Source organism: Macaca thibetana, chromosome 3 (genome assembly GCF_024542745.1).
Source record: "Macaca thibetana thibetana isolate TM-01 chromosome 3, ASM2454274v1, whole genome shotgun sequence".
Lineage (NCBI taxonomy): Eukaryota > Metazoa > Chordata > Mammalia > Primates > Cercopithecidae > Macaca > Macaca thibetana.
The window spans coordinates 12,168,667-12,183,710 of NC_065580.1; the positions used below are offsets into that span (position 1 = coordinate 12,168,667).

The 15,044-nt window shown below is 37.9% G+C and overlaps 1 protein-coding gene across 1 annotated transcript in view; it reads right to left on the reverse strand.

The window, feature by feature from the left end:
• Positions 1-15,044, reverse strand: part of CNTNAP2 (contactin associated protein 2) — a 2,243,420-nt gene that overhangs the window by 1,604,187 nt on the left and 624,189 nt on the right. The window lies entirely within an intron of this gene.

Below are 15,044 nucleotides of genomic sequence, written 5' to 3' on the forward strand. Positions count from 1 at the left end.
AGGTTGGGAGTTTAAGACCAACCTGACCAACATGGAAAACCCCATCTCTACTAAAAATGCTAAATTAACTGGGCGTGGTGGTGCGTCCCTGTAATCTCAGCTACTCGGGAGACTGAGGCAGGAGAATTGCTTGAACCTGGGAGGCAGAGGTTGCGGTCAGCCAAGATTATGCCACTATACTCCAGCCTGGGCAACAAGAGAGAAACACCATAAGAAGGGAGAGATAGAAAGAAAGAGGGAAGGGAAGGGAAGGGAAGGGAAGGGGGAAGGAAGGGAAGGGAAGGGAAGGGAAGGGGAAGGGAAGGGAAGGGAAGGGAGGGGAAGGGAAGGGAGGGGAAGGGAGGGGAGGGGAGGGGAGGGGAGGGGAGGGGAGGGGAGAGGAGGGGAGGGGAGGGGAGGGGAGGGGAGGGGAGGGGGGAGAAAGAAAGGAAAAAGGAAAGGAAAAAAGAAAGGAAGGAAGGAAGGAAGGAAAGGAAAGAAGGAAAGGAAAGAAGGAAAGGAAAGAGGAAAGGAAGAAAGAAAGGAAGGAAGGAAGGAAGGAAGGAAGGAAGGAAGGAAGGAAGGAAGGAAGGAAGGAAGGAAGGAAGAGAGAGCGAGCGAAAGAGAAAGAAAGAGAAAGAAACAAAGAATGAACGAGACATCACCAAGTAAAGACAGAATAATCACCAACTTGAAAATTATTACTGACAGAAAAATTAATCAGTTCCCATCATACTCAACCAATCAACTGCACTGGAAACGGGCGATACCTCAATTCTATTTGTAACACTTTCTGCACTTGGCTTTTATAATGTCATTAACATTTTTTTTTTCTCTTTTTTCTCATTAGCTGCTTGCTCTCTGATTCCTTTGATGGATCTTTCTCATTTTGCCAATGCCTAAGTGTTTCTAATGTTAACGTGGCCAGGACTCTTCTGAGTCTACCCTCCCTCTCTGGGAGATGGCATGGAGGGCTATGTCTTCTGATACTGGGATGTTCCAAGTCCTACTGCCTCACTTCAACTCCATAGCTACAGATCGTGCACACACAGCTTCCAGAGCTCTCTGTTACAAAAGACTGTGTGGTCTTCCTGCTTCCCCTCTCACTCTGCTATAGTTCTGTCTGCAGCAGCTGAAGAAACACTTTTTAAACTGTAAGTGAACATGTGGCTGCTGTATTCAAATTGTTCTCTGCCTCCTGCTCTCAACTTGGCGTAGCGTTCAAAGTCCCCCCCCCAACCCCCCCACAACCAACCCCTGCCACCCTGCCACCCAGTGGCCTATGATGGCCACAGCACTATTCTCATCTCTTTCCATAGATCCTTGTCTATTCCTGTCTAGCCACCATGGCCCCTTTCCTCTTCTTCTTCTTTCTTTGAGACAGTGTCGCTCTGTCACCCAGGCTGGAGTGCAGTGGTGCGAGCTCGGCTCACTGCAACCTCTGCCTCCCAGGTTCAAGCGATTCGCCTGCTTCAGCCTCCTGAGTAGCTGGAATTATAGGCACGTGCCACCATGTACAGCTGATTTTTTTTGTCTTTTCAGTAGAGACGGGGTTTCACCATGTTAGCCAGGTTGGTCTCGATCTCCTGACCTTGCGATCTGCCCGCCTTGTCCTCCCAAAGTGCTGGGATTAGAGGTGTGAGCCACCACGCCTGGCCCCTCCTTTTTCTTTAAAAACAAGCCTGCCCCTGCTGTAAGCCTTTGCAATTACTAGTCCAAGTATCCTCTCTTGTCACAGGTGTCTGCTCAATGTCACCTTTGCCACTGCAGACAGGCTTTGCTAGTTCACCCAGCATTTTGTTGCCATCAGTCTCTGTATGCACACCCTGCTTTATTTTTTGACATAACCCTTAGCACCACCTGACATGTTATGTTGTTATTCATTTAATTTTTTGTTGCCTTTCTCTCCCACTAGACAGAAAGCTCTATCTGAAATGAAGTTTTAGATAGTTGGCCTAATGCTTACTCTCCAGTGATCTGAACAATGGTACTTGGCACGTACTCTAAAAACATTTGTAGGATAAATGAATGAATGTACTAAACCCAATGAACCTCAAAGTGTCTGGAAGCAAGATCTCATATTATAACATGCTACAACACTTAATTTTTAGAGTGGTGGTCTTAAATTCCCAACAAATGTTTATGCTCAGAACTCTGTTTAATAAGACAGAAAATTTTTCTCTATATATTCAAAAATGGTTTCTCTCTCAGAAATTTATAAGCAAAAATAACTTAGCAACAGAAAGAATAAACTAATTTTCTTGTAAATTCACTTAAGTGAAGTCCCCAATGATACTGGAGAAATGAATTATTATTTATTATCTCACCACTCAATTGTATACAAATTGGAAATTAAAATGAACAAATCCATCTTCATATATTTTTTAAATTTCTTATTTTTCTTAGTTATACTGCAAGTGCCTCTGGGAAATATGACATGTGTGTATAAATAAGTTCCCCAGAAAGTTAAATGTAAAGGGATGTAAAGAACATAAAATTTGTTTTAAAAGTATCAATTCACAAAGCTATCATCTAAACTGATGGGTTTCATATTAATCGAAAACAACTACTTTGTTTAGCTATAAGTGAGCACAAATATACATCCTTGATTTTCCTACTTTCTGATACATTTGATTTACACCTTTTTATAATTTTTGAGATAAGTGTTGCCTCTAATTGGAGTAAACATTCTTTCTAATATTCTCATTATATTAGAAATGTGCTAACATTCACTCATGTTCATTTCATTCATTTAAATATGCATCAGGTGTCTATGTTGTGCCAAGCACTGAAGTCAGCTGAAGTTGAAATTAACAATGCCCTGCCCTTGTAGAGCTTATGTTTTAGTGGGAAGAAACATCTCAACAACAAAAAAAATGTAAATTTATAGTATGTTTTAGTAATTAATACTAACAAGGAACATTAAATATAAAACAGTGGGCAGGGAGTGGGGGTCAGGTGGAGAGGAAGAGAATTGCTATTTTATGCTGACTTCTCAAGGCAAGCCTTGACAACATGATCAGGTAGTATTTGAGTAGAAATATGAAGAAAATGAGGAAGAAAGCTACGTTAGAAATCATCAGGACCATGCTAGGAAAACCTTTTTCTAGTCCATACCTCCTCACTCAGGCTAGCTCACACTTGATAATAATGCATAACACATTTTCTAAAACTGAATATCCAATGCCTAGATATGGTTGCATTGAATGTAATTAAACTAAGTCGATAACTGGTTAAATGATCCAATAGCTAATTTAAATTTGGAATTTAAATGTAGCATTTATAAAACCATAATATAGTTTAGAGTTATTACATTAAACAAATTGACTTCTGTAACAAATTGATCATCTGAGTATCAAATTTTACATTTTTTGCTAATTTAAAAAATCAAATAAAAATCCTTTTTTAAAAATTTAAAAATTAAGTAATGATTTGAAAAAATTATGTAATTATTCAGAATAACAATTAGAATTAAATTGAGATTAGTGAAGACCAGGGCAAATAAGCATTTTTTAAAAAACGTGACTGCAAAATTATTATCAGAATGTAAAGCACTAGCAATCTCACGTTCTTCCAAATTAAAACATAATCTATAATCATATTACTAAGCTAAAAAATGCAACAATTACTGTATTTTCTCCTGGAGGACATTAATCATGAATATTTATTGAGATCTTACATTGCATTTTGCTGTTTTTACTACTTCAGACAGATTATATGTGTGTGTGTGTGTGTACAGATATATAAAAAATTCGACTTTGCTTTATTCCATTTGTATATATGCACACATACACATACAAATATATGGTCTATTCCTCCATAAGTGGCAGTAATAAATGAATCTACAAAAAGTAATTAAACATGAAGTAACGATAGAGTAATACAAAATGGTTTAAAATTCAATGCTAACTAGAAGAAAATGAAATACTAAAAGTCACAAATAAACTAGAAATGTAGGGTTGTTGTTAGTTAAGTTGCTCATTAGACCTCATAATTAGTTAGTTGAGTTGCTCATTAGCTCCATCATAAACGTGTGACCTTGAATATGTCAATGCACCCCTTTCCTACAGGTGACACATAAGTAACATGAGGAAATTTAACTAAGTTTCTCTCAAGCTCTGAAAACTCCAAAATAGTGTCAACCATCAAGAGTTAGCAAACTATGGCCGGCAGGCCCAATCCAGCCCACAGATTGCTTTTGTAAGTAAAGTTTTATTGGAGCACAGTTACACATCATGCATTTATGTATTGTCTCGGATGACTTTCACACAGCAGTAGAATATTGCAATCGATATCATATGGCCCACAAAACTAAACTATTTACTATCTGAGCTTTTACAGAGTAAGTTTCCCCACCTCTTATCTAGTATAACAAATATTGAAGGAACTTAGGAATCAGAATGATTAATCATTACTTAGAGTGTCAGATACCATATAAATAACAAATAGAATCTGAAGAAATTAGAGATTACAGGTAGGTGGAAAGAGGGTTAAGGAAATTTTAGAAAAAGGGAACACCTCAAGCAACATGAAAGAGGCCACAATGAAGTTGAAATTTCCCAGAGATGGTTGTAGCGGCATTCCACGCAAGCACATATTGCCATACTGACTATTACAACATACTATCCATTTTTATTTCCAACTGTAATAATGGTTATTACTCATTATCCATTCTAAAAAGTCTGCTTATTGTTGTGCTAAAACATGTATCTCAATCTCCTGCAGACATTAAATACTAGGCAATCAGGCAAATCCCTGGAGAAAGTTAGAATTTTTATATAATAGTAAAAGAGGGAAGGAGAGAGAGAAAACGAGAACTAACATTTGAAATAATCCGGTATCGTGTTTTCCCACACTGGGATGTCTTCCAAAACTACAGCCATACACAGCGATGGCAAATATTTGGTCTCCAGTGCACTTCCCTTCCAGGGAATCTTGGATGAAAACTAGAAGAGCAGATGGGCCTTGAGTTTTATTTTCACACAATTTCAGTCAATCATGAAGGCAGACTAGCTATAAGAATTCTGTACTAACTCAAGCTGGAGCAGAGGAAATTATTGGCAAATAAACATGAAATAGCTGTTGCCCTTTACCTAAAAGATACAGTTGAGAGGTTTGGCTATTGGCAAGGGATACTGGCAGGAGTTTACAAGATTAAAGGACTTCAGAATATATGTAATTGACACGAGAGTATGGTTTTCAAATGCATCTTTGCTGAAATATACTGTCTGAAAATTTTTCACAAAACAATATATGTTTAAGCTATAACACTTCAAGTAGATGTTTTATATGACCCATTTGGTAACATAAGTCTAATGGAGGAAAACAACTGAAAACAACAAATTACTCAAGAACAAGACAGTGCTAGCCGAACAGAAATTCTAGCAATAACATCCTGATTTTTACGTTAGGAAAAAATCCATGGCAAAAGGCACATTCTGAGTTGAACACATCACTCTGTGGTCTTAAATATACATTCAACTTCTACCTTTTGAAGTTGGAGCTACTCTACCTCTACCTGCACATTTACCCTGCATCACATGTTATGACTATTCCTTTCCATCATCAGCAGCACAGCGGTTCCTCCAAGAGATCTTTTATCTTCCCCATGATGTCCATTTCAAGGTCACTAGTTAATGCAGTAACTAATGACGGTCAGAAATGTGGGAGGGCAGACAGCATTGGGACACTCAGGAGCAGAAGGCAAGGTGCAGTCCTGGAGCACTGAGATGGGACGCCAGACTCCGAAATGGACATCAGGGGGAAGACAAAAGATCTCTTGAGGAACCGCTGTGCTACCTGGGAAGCCAGGGAAGAGCTTGTCATTCAGCTTGTAATTCAAGATAGTTTTAGTCATAAGGAACAAGGCAGAATGGGAAGCAGAACGCACATTTGTTGGGAGGTTTGGCCAGAGCTTCTTAAATTACTCCTGATGCCTGCAAGCCAAATTTTGTCTAAATTTAATTTATATTTTACATTTTCTAATTGTCACATAACACATTTTTCTTTAATAACGTGTAGGAAGTACAAGAAACAGAATATGATATTCTCTTCCAATATTTATAATAAATATTTGGACATAGTTGAGGGTCAAAATTTTTTAACTTAACGTGGTATAATTACGATTTTTTGGTGAAAGGTGTGACTTTCAGAGGTAGCAGTATGCTCCTTAGAGTCAAAATATTTAGAGTTTATTCCTAGCAACATAAATTTGGGCAACTTGTTTAATCCTATCTTACCCAAAGTTTCCTTAGTTTTTCCATTATTTCAAAAGTCCTCTTCCTGTTTTGACCCTGTTGTTCTCGATTTTTAAATCATAACAATATCAAATCAATGGTTAAACATTCAGAGTTATAGAAATATGCTATAAAAATGTATGCTCCTTCTTAGGGCAAAAAACCCATTGACTGCTACTCAATCTATCTTTTTTTTGAGACAGAGTCTCGCTCTGTTGCCCAGGCTGGAGGGGTTCACGCCATTCTCCCGCCTCAGCCTCCCGTGTATCTGGGACTACAGGTTCCTGCCACCGCGCCCGGCTAATTTTTGTATTTTTTAGTAGAGACGGGGTTTCACCGTGTTAGCCAGGATGGTCTCGATCTCCTGACCTCATGATCCACCTGTCTCGGCCTCCCAAAGTGCTCGGATTACAGGTGTGAGCCACCGCGCCTGGCCTCAATCCATCTTATATATCTTCACTTATACCATATTTTCCTCCCATTTTTATGGTTCATACATTGCTTTTGTGTATCTCTTGCTCCAGCTTCCCTGGACTACTCTTTGCTATGGAAAATAAGACATCTTTCTCTTGCTCCTGTAGAATTTCATACAATACAGTTAAAGACAGAACCGAATAATCCATAGAAGTCATCGCTACTACTAGTCTTCATAGTACATATACACAGATGCAACATTTAACATAACAGATATTTAGATACGCACACAAACAAACAAAAAACATTTACAATATGGCCTTTTACATACCTTTTCACTTACTGATCTATCATAGAAATTCCCGGCCGGGCACGGTGGCTCACGCCTGTAATCCCAGCACTTTGGAAGGCCGAGGCGGGCGGATCACGAGGTCAGGAGATCGAGACCATCCTGGCTAACACGGTGAAACCCCATCTCTACTAAAAATACAAAAAAATGCCAGGCGTGGTGGCGGGTGCCTGTAGTCCCAGCTATGCGGGAGGCTGAGGCAGGAGAATGGCGTGAACCCGGGAGGCAGCGGAGCTTGCAGTGAGCAGAGATCGCGCCACTGCACTCCAGCTGGGCGACAGAGCGAGACTCCGCCTCAAAAAAAAAAAGAAAGAAATTCCCATACAAATATGTCTTCATTTTATATATTTCATTTTACATTAGAGACCTTTTATTATTTACATTAGGCTATGTGTGGCAGAGGTAATTAACTTTGCACAGAAAATACGAGAGTGCTAGATCATTGCTAAAACAGGTCATATAATCGCATTGAGAATTAATTATTTTCTCATAGAGTCTATAAATAAGTTCACAAAAGAACTTATCAAAGAGAAGGACCATGAAGAGAAGTACAATTAGTTTGTCATCAAATGCTAATTTGGGAAAAAGCTGAAGATAATGGAATTGGAATGAAATCAACTGATTGGACATACTTTATCTGACACACAGCGCAAATTCCTAAGTGAATAAAATAAATTCATCTGCCTTCCTTTTTTCTTTTTACTATATCTCCCTTCTTTCCTACTAGATAGAGGTGACCCCATTTACTCTTTTATTTCATTTTCCATTTAATGAGACAAAACTCAACGTGCTGCCATAGGCATCATAGTGATGAGCACGAATGAGGCAGCCTTCCCACCTCCCATCTCAAACCTTCCAATCTGGACCATGATGAATATACAGATGGCAGAGATCATTAAACCACAATCAACAAATCAATTGATAGTAATAGCAATCATTTATTGAATACTTATGTGATAGACAGGGAAATATTTTCAGTGGGTCATCTCATTGAGTTATCACAGTAACCCACTGAGATGGGTAGTATTACCATTTTATAGATAAGGAGGCTTCAGATCTCACAGCTAAAGGATATTCAAGTCAGGACAAAAGACAACCTGTACCCGATTATAAGGCCTGTACTTTTGAAGTCTAGTTTTCTGGGACAAATGGCTTCTATAGTGACTTCATGTAAAATCGTACACGTTGCAATGGGCTATGCAGATCTAATAATATTGACGTTGTCAAATTGTTCTCACCACTTCTCATTTTGATTCCAAGAATTTATGTGAAATGTTACCCTGTATAATAATATTGCAGCAATTTCAGTATTTTCTGTGCCAAATCAGACCCACATCTTTTAACTGAAAGAAAGAGGTTTCCACAGTTTTAAGTAGATGTTCTCAGAGAAACCCATTTATAATCAGCCATTTAATGGATATGCCTACATTGAATAGCCTCAGCAAAATACATCAACTTTATTTCATTTATTCATTCAATAAATATTTATTGGGCACTTATTTCCTGCTTCAATCTTTATCTCCTTACAATCCATTTTCTTCACAGTTGTCAGATGGATTTTTTAAAACTGGGCATTAGATTTTGCCATGCCCTGAAGATTTCCTGATGGCTTCCCCTCTTATTTAGTATAAAATCCAAGCTCCACTGGGTCTGAGATGGTCTGGCCCTGAAGATATCTCTGGCGCTATTTTATTTCACTCCTTCTCTGGGTCACTAAGCTCTAGATTCACTCTCCTCTCTCTTTTTCAGACACACCAAGCACACCCTTGCACAAAGGCCTTTCCATCCTCTCTGCTTTCCAGCTAAAATTCTCTGTACCAGGTCTCAAAGAGCTGGTTCCTTTCCGCTCTGATTCTGACTCAAATACCACCTTCACTTTTTCTGACCAGTGCATCTAAATTAACCAACTCAATTCCTGTTTTCATTCTCCTGAGACACTGCTTGCTATTCTATCACACTGTCTTGTTTTGTTTCACAGTATCCACCACAATCTGAAATTATCTAGTTTGTTTTTAATTTATCACTTTGCTTGTTGATTGGGCTGTAAATACCATGAAAGGAAGGCAGGTGCCTGACTTGTCCACTCTGTATTCCCAGAGCCTCAAAATCTGTCATGCAGCACAACCTTACAGAGAGCTGTTGAATCAATGAATTACTGACAATGATAAGAAATAAATCCATCCAAAATCAAGCAAGGCAAAGTGGTTCCTAGTTTTGACTACTGAGATGTGTTCACTTCATCTGTTTAGCTTCCAAGATATATTTTTGTATTTTCCATTTTAAAATCTGCATTGCAAAAGAGAAATGGCTTCATCCCATGATCTGACACATAGATCTACTTCACTATATGCCACATAAGAAATATCACCTCTGATCTTCAACAACTTAAAATGACTTGCAATTTGGAACCCCTGAATTATATAGAGGGTTTGTCTAACTCATCAGTACAGTACATGACTCTAGAACTTTTTAAATATCTTGGCTCCAGCAAATGAGTTTTTTGAGACTTGAAGCTATTGACTATTGTGAGTTAGCTCTTTTACATCTATTTTTAGTCCTAAAAGAACATAAGACTTTGGTGTTCCTAATATTTTCATTCTGTATCATTGTAAGTCTATTATGATCAATATTGGTTTATATGTTGATTTCTCTGCCGATGATCCTCTCTTGAGGAAGAGAACTTCTTTTCTTTCCCAATATGCAGAATGTAGAGCACACAGTAGGAACTCTTCATATATTTTGAAAAATATTGAACACAACCAATGCAATTTTAATAGCTTATGGCAATGAATAAATTCAATATTTTTAATCTTAAAAATTAGTTCAGGTTTCTTTCATTTTCCTTTTTGGTTTGTCTAATAGCTATGTTTAAAAATAATAATGAAATTAAAGTAGTATAGCTAGAAAATCAGTCATGTTTGGAGGAATCTTGGTTGTAAATCAAATAAAAAATTGTCTGGTCTGCATGTACCAAGGGCAAATTACTTCGAGACGTAGTTCAAATTTTGCTGGACATTTAACAGCTGCAGCATATTTCCGACAGATGGTATAACAGATGAATCAGTTTCAAATTATCTACTGAACTGTAATATACTGGAAATGAAATAGATTTGTGAGGCTTTTTTTTTTTAATTAAGCTTTTGTCTCCTCGAAGTTGATCTTCTAATTTAAAAGAAAAAAAAACCTCTACAATACAAAATAATATAAAACAATTTTTACCCTTGGTGTAATCTGGAAAACAAATTCAAGTTTTAATTTCATAACTTCATGCAACAAAAGGAAACAGTATTCAAAAATTGAATCACCACCCAGGAGCTAGGCAGAGGTTTTCATCTCTAACACAGTGTTGACAGTAGACTTTTCTTTTTTTAACTCAAATTCTACAGTCTTATAAGAAGGTCAAGCTACCTAGAACTTTTAATAAACCAATAATCTGAAGATCATCAAGATCGACTGCAATATGACTAAATGAACTTGAGTACTCTTAAAGCTTTGATTGACAATCTTCCTAAGGACAGGGCTCATTTGAATTGTACTTTATTGGTCCACTGGTAAATGTTGCAATTATCTAGTTTGGGTTTCATTAACTGGTTAACTGAAAGTTAGTATTTAACAATAAGCAATGTACTTATTGACAACCAAGTCTATTTCCTAGACTACTTAACCCACTTAGCTTTAAATAACTAAGTGCTCTAGGTAAGCATCTTCCCAGTGTACTTGGCTTAAGTAACTTCAGATTAGGCCATGCATTCAAGACGTACAGAGTGAATAATGGAGCACTCTAGAACCAGTAAGGGTGAAGCTGTAGAAAAATCCTTATTCAATTGATTAATGTTTATGGCATGGTAGACTAAAAAAGTAGTCTATAAAATAGTATTTATAATATGATCTTCATTTTATGAAATAGATATAGGTAAAGAAATGACTAAAATAATATGTAAAACAAAATGTCAATCATGGTACCGTGCTGATTGCTAGATAATTGTTGACTTTCATTTTCTTCTATTTTCTACAGCTTGGAAAAACTTCAATTAACATATACTGATTTTATAACATTTGAAAAATAAATAGTATTAACTACCCAGTGATGCTGAGTGCAAAGATAATATGCATTTCCTTCAATGATGATTTATAGAGTGCCTACAGTTGGGGGACAACAGTAAACAACCTACAGTTTTATATTATAGTAAATAATAAAAAAATACACAGTATTTCAGATGGTGTTATAGGGAAAATAGGGCATGACAGGAAGATGATTAGTGAATGGAAAAATATCCTTGAAATTAGAGGTTTTAGAAGGCCTTATTGATAAGGTATCATTTTTAGCAGAACTTAATGGAAAAGAGAAAAAAAGCCATAGGGTTATCTGATATCTGTGGAGCACGGATTCTAGCACAACAAACCCAAGTCAAAGGGCTCAGGAGCAGGAACAAGGTGGGTATGTTCAAGGGTCCTAGGAGGCCAGTGAGGATGGAGCAGAAGCATGAGGTAAACAGGAAGGAAAGTGGCCAGAGAGACTGTAGAAGACTACAATGGAAGTCAGCTTTGCTGGGCTTTGTAGGCGATTGACATGGTTTAGCTGTGTCCCTACTCAAATCACATCTGAACTGTAGCTCCCATAATTCCCACATGTCGTGTGAGGGACCCAGTTGGAGGTAATTAATCATGTAGTCAGGTCTTTCCTGTGCTGTTCTCATGATAGTGAGTAAGTGTCATGAAACCCGCAGGTTTTATAAAGGGGAGTTTCCCTGCACACACTCCCTTGCCTGCCACCATGTAAGACATGACTTTGCTCCTCCTCCACCTTCTACCATGATCATGAGGCCTCCCCAGCCATGTGGCATTGTGAGTCCATTAAATATTTTTGCTTTATGAGTTACCCAGGCACAGGTATGTCTCTAATAGCAGTGTGAGAATAGACTACTACAGGGATTCTTTTTTTGTTTGTTTTTTGTTTTCCCTAAATGGAGACTTGTTCTGTCACCCAGGCTGGAGTGCAGTGGTGTGATCTTGGCTCACTGCAACCTCTGCTTCCTGGGTTCAAGCGATTCTCCTGCCTCAGCCTCCCAAGTAGCTGGGATTATAGGCATGCACCACCACGTGCAGCTAATTTTTGTATTCTTAGTAGAGACAGGGTTTCACCATCTTGTCCAGGCTGATCTTGAATTCTTGACCTCGTGATCCTCCCACCTTGACCTCCCAAAGTGCTTGGATTACAGGCATAAGCCACCATGCCCAGCCAGGGATTCTAGCAGTTGGGCTTTAGAAACATTCAAAGAATGGAAGCCTCCAACAAGAGAAAATGTGATATTTTGCCAAGCTTATTGGATTGAAAGTGGAAGTTTAATGTAAACCATGTTATTTTCTATCCAGACATGATTCTATTAAAATTTCTATATAAGGGCTGTCACAACAGGTTTTGATTCTAACTAATCCAAATCAACTTTTTGTCTCCAATGAACAAGGTAAATAAGTTGGAGAATATTTATTCCCCTGGGTATAAATTTGTCTTAAAAAAATGTAAGGATCTATATTAAAACAACATTCATTTATTTTAATTTCTGTTAATCTAGCATTAATTTATTTAACCATATCTTTCTTAAATATATTTAGATTTTGAGTCACATACTATCCTTTGAAGTGGTGACTTGAAAAATATTCCCCTTTGTCTCTCAATAATCTAATTCATTTCTCCTCATGTCAATAACACAGAGGACCTACTATTGAAAGAATAAAGAAGTTGTATCCCCCTTCTAGAAGGTTTGTCTTCTAGAGAAAAATAAATTACCCAGTTCGCTATAAGCAGTGGGAAAATTTCAATTGAAAGGAGTGAATAAAGGGAGGACGCAAAGTAAGTTCTGCCTGAAGGGGTAAGGACAGTTTTAATATTAAAAAAAACCAAAAACATGATATGATAAGAACAATTCCACTACATATAAAATGACAGAGAAGAGCACTCCAGGCAACAGAGTCAATATCACGATAAAGTGTAAACATGGGAATGTATAGCATCTTCGAGAAGGAATGAGACAAAAACAAACAAAAACAACAACAGCAGCAACAACAAAGCAAACACACTTGTTCTCGCTGCCTAAAATGCTCTTCTCCCAGTTTTCTCTTGGATAACTGATCATGTCCTACATCAAATCTCAGGAGGCGAGTGCTTCCCTGAGTTCACCATCGCTTATACTAAATTTAGTCTACCTTCCTCTCTTTTCAGGGAACACACTTCTTTTCTTTTTTTAAAACAATTATGACAATTAGTAATTCTGCATTCATCTGTGTATTAACTTGTTTAATATCTGACTCTACCATGAGTTATTAACCCTATTAGGGTGGACCTAAGGGTTGTGTTGTTTGCTTCTGTTTACTTCTCATATGGGACAGTGACGGGTGCCCAGAATGAATGCACAGTGGATGTATGGAGGGTGATGATCATTGAATCTACAGAACAGACGAACAAAAAGGAACGCCAAGGGCAAACTGAACAATCTTATTCATTTGATCCTCATTTTTCTTTCAAAAAATCTGTGTTGGATATCTATTATGTTTGAATCTAGGTAACTTTGACTCAAGGCTTCACAGGTTAGTAAATGTCACACAATAAATATGAATTGTATTCTGTAGGCCTTGAGAAACCACTGAAACGGCTACTTCATTGGGGGTAGTTACATGATATGGTTATACCTACATTTTAGAAGAAACGAAACATTGACATCTGTGTGGTGGAGCCATCATTGGAGAAATGTTCTAGAAACTTGGACACTATTATACAGCAATGTAAATTAGAAGTCTCCAGGTGTGGTGGCTCACACCTGTCACCCCAGCACTTTGGGAAGACGAGTCAAGCAGATAACTTGAGCTCAGAAGTTTGAGACCAGCGTGGGCAACATGGTGAAACCCCATCTCTACAAAAAATACAAAAATTAGCCAGGCATGATTGTGTGTGCCTGTAGTGCCAGTTACTTGGGAGGCTAAGGTGGGAGGATGGCTTGAACCCAGGAGGCAGAGGTTGTAGTAAGTTGAGATTGTGCTACTGCATTCCAGCTTGGGCAAAAGAGCCAGACCCCTGTCTCAAAAAAAAAAAAAAAAAAAAAAAAAAAAAAAAAAAAAAAAAAAGGTAAATTAGAAGTGATACAGAGGTGAATGAAGGCAGTAGCAGTGGAATGATGAGAAGACACTGGTGAAAGATATTTTGGAAGGTGACTGAATTTGTTTTTCAACCAGATGTGAGAAGTAATAGGAAGAAGAATAACAAAAATTACTGATTTCTTATGTGGGTGACTGAATAGAGTGTGTAGTCATTCACTGAGCAATGGCCACAAAATATGGACTTGGGCTCATTTACCTTCTTTATTAAAAGAGAGGAGGTTTGACTCCTTTAAGAACATATGCCAAGATTGTATCTTTATATCTAATTGAATTCATGTTTTTGACTAAAATTACCAGTCATAGATTCTGTAACTCATTGGTTAAAGCAATAAAGTTTGCTTAACTAGAAAACAGAAAGCAAGGGCTAGAGCACTTGTAAAAACTCCCTAAGACGTTTAAGATACTCACTGTCCTTCTTTCAGGCAAAACTACCAAAGGTTTATTTTTATATCTATATATTAAATTACTAAGGTTCGTTTCTCTTACTGTGATACTTTGCTGTTGAATAAGATTTTTCCAGCAAATATGGCTTTATTAATTGTTGTTATGGTAACTGTGAACCTTTTTCCATAAGGGGTAACCTGAAAAAGAAAGATAGCTATGCACTAATGCCCATTCATTTATAACTTCTGAGGGACCTTGCTATCACCCACCTTTTTTTTTTTTTTTAAGACAGAGTCTCACTATGTCGCCAGGCTGGAGTGCTGAGGCATGATCTCGGCTCACTGCAACCTCCGACTCCCTGGTTCAAGGAATTCTCCTGCCTCGGCCTCCTGAGTAACTGGGATTACAGGCACGTGCCACCACACCCAGCTAATTTGTTTTGTATTTTTAGTAGTGATGGGGTTTCACCATGTTGGCCAGAATGGTCTTGATCTCTGACCTGGTGATCTGCCCATCTCAGCCTCCCAAAG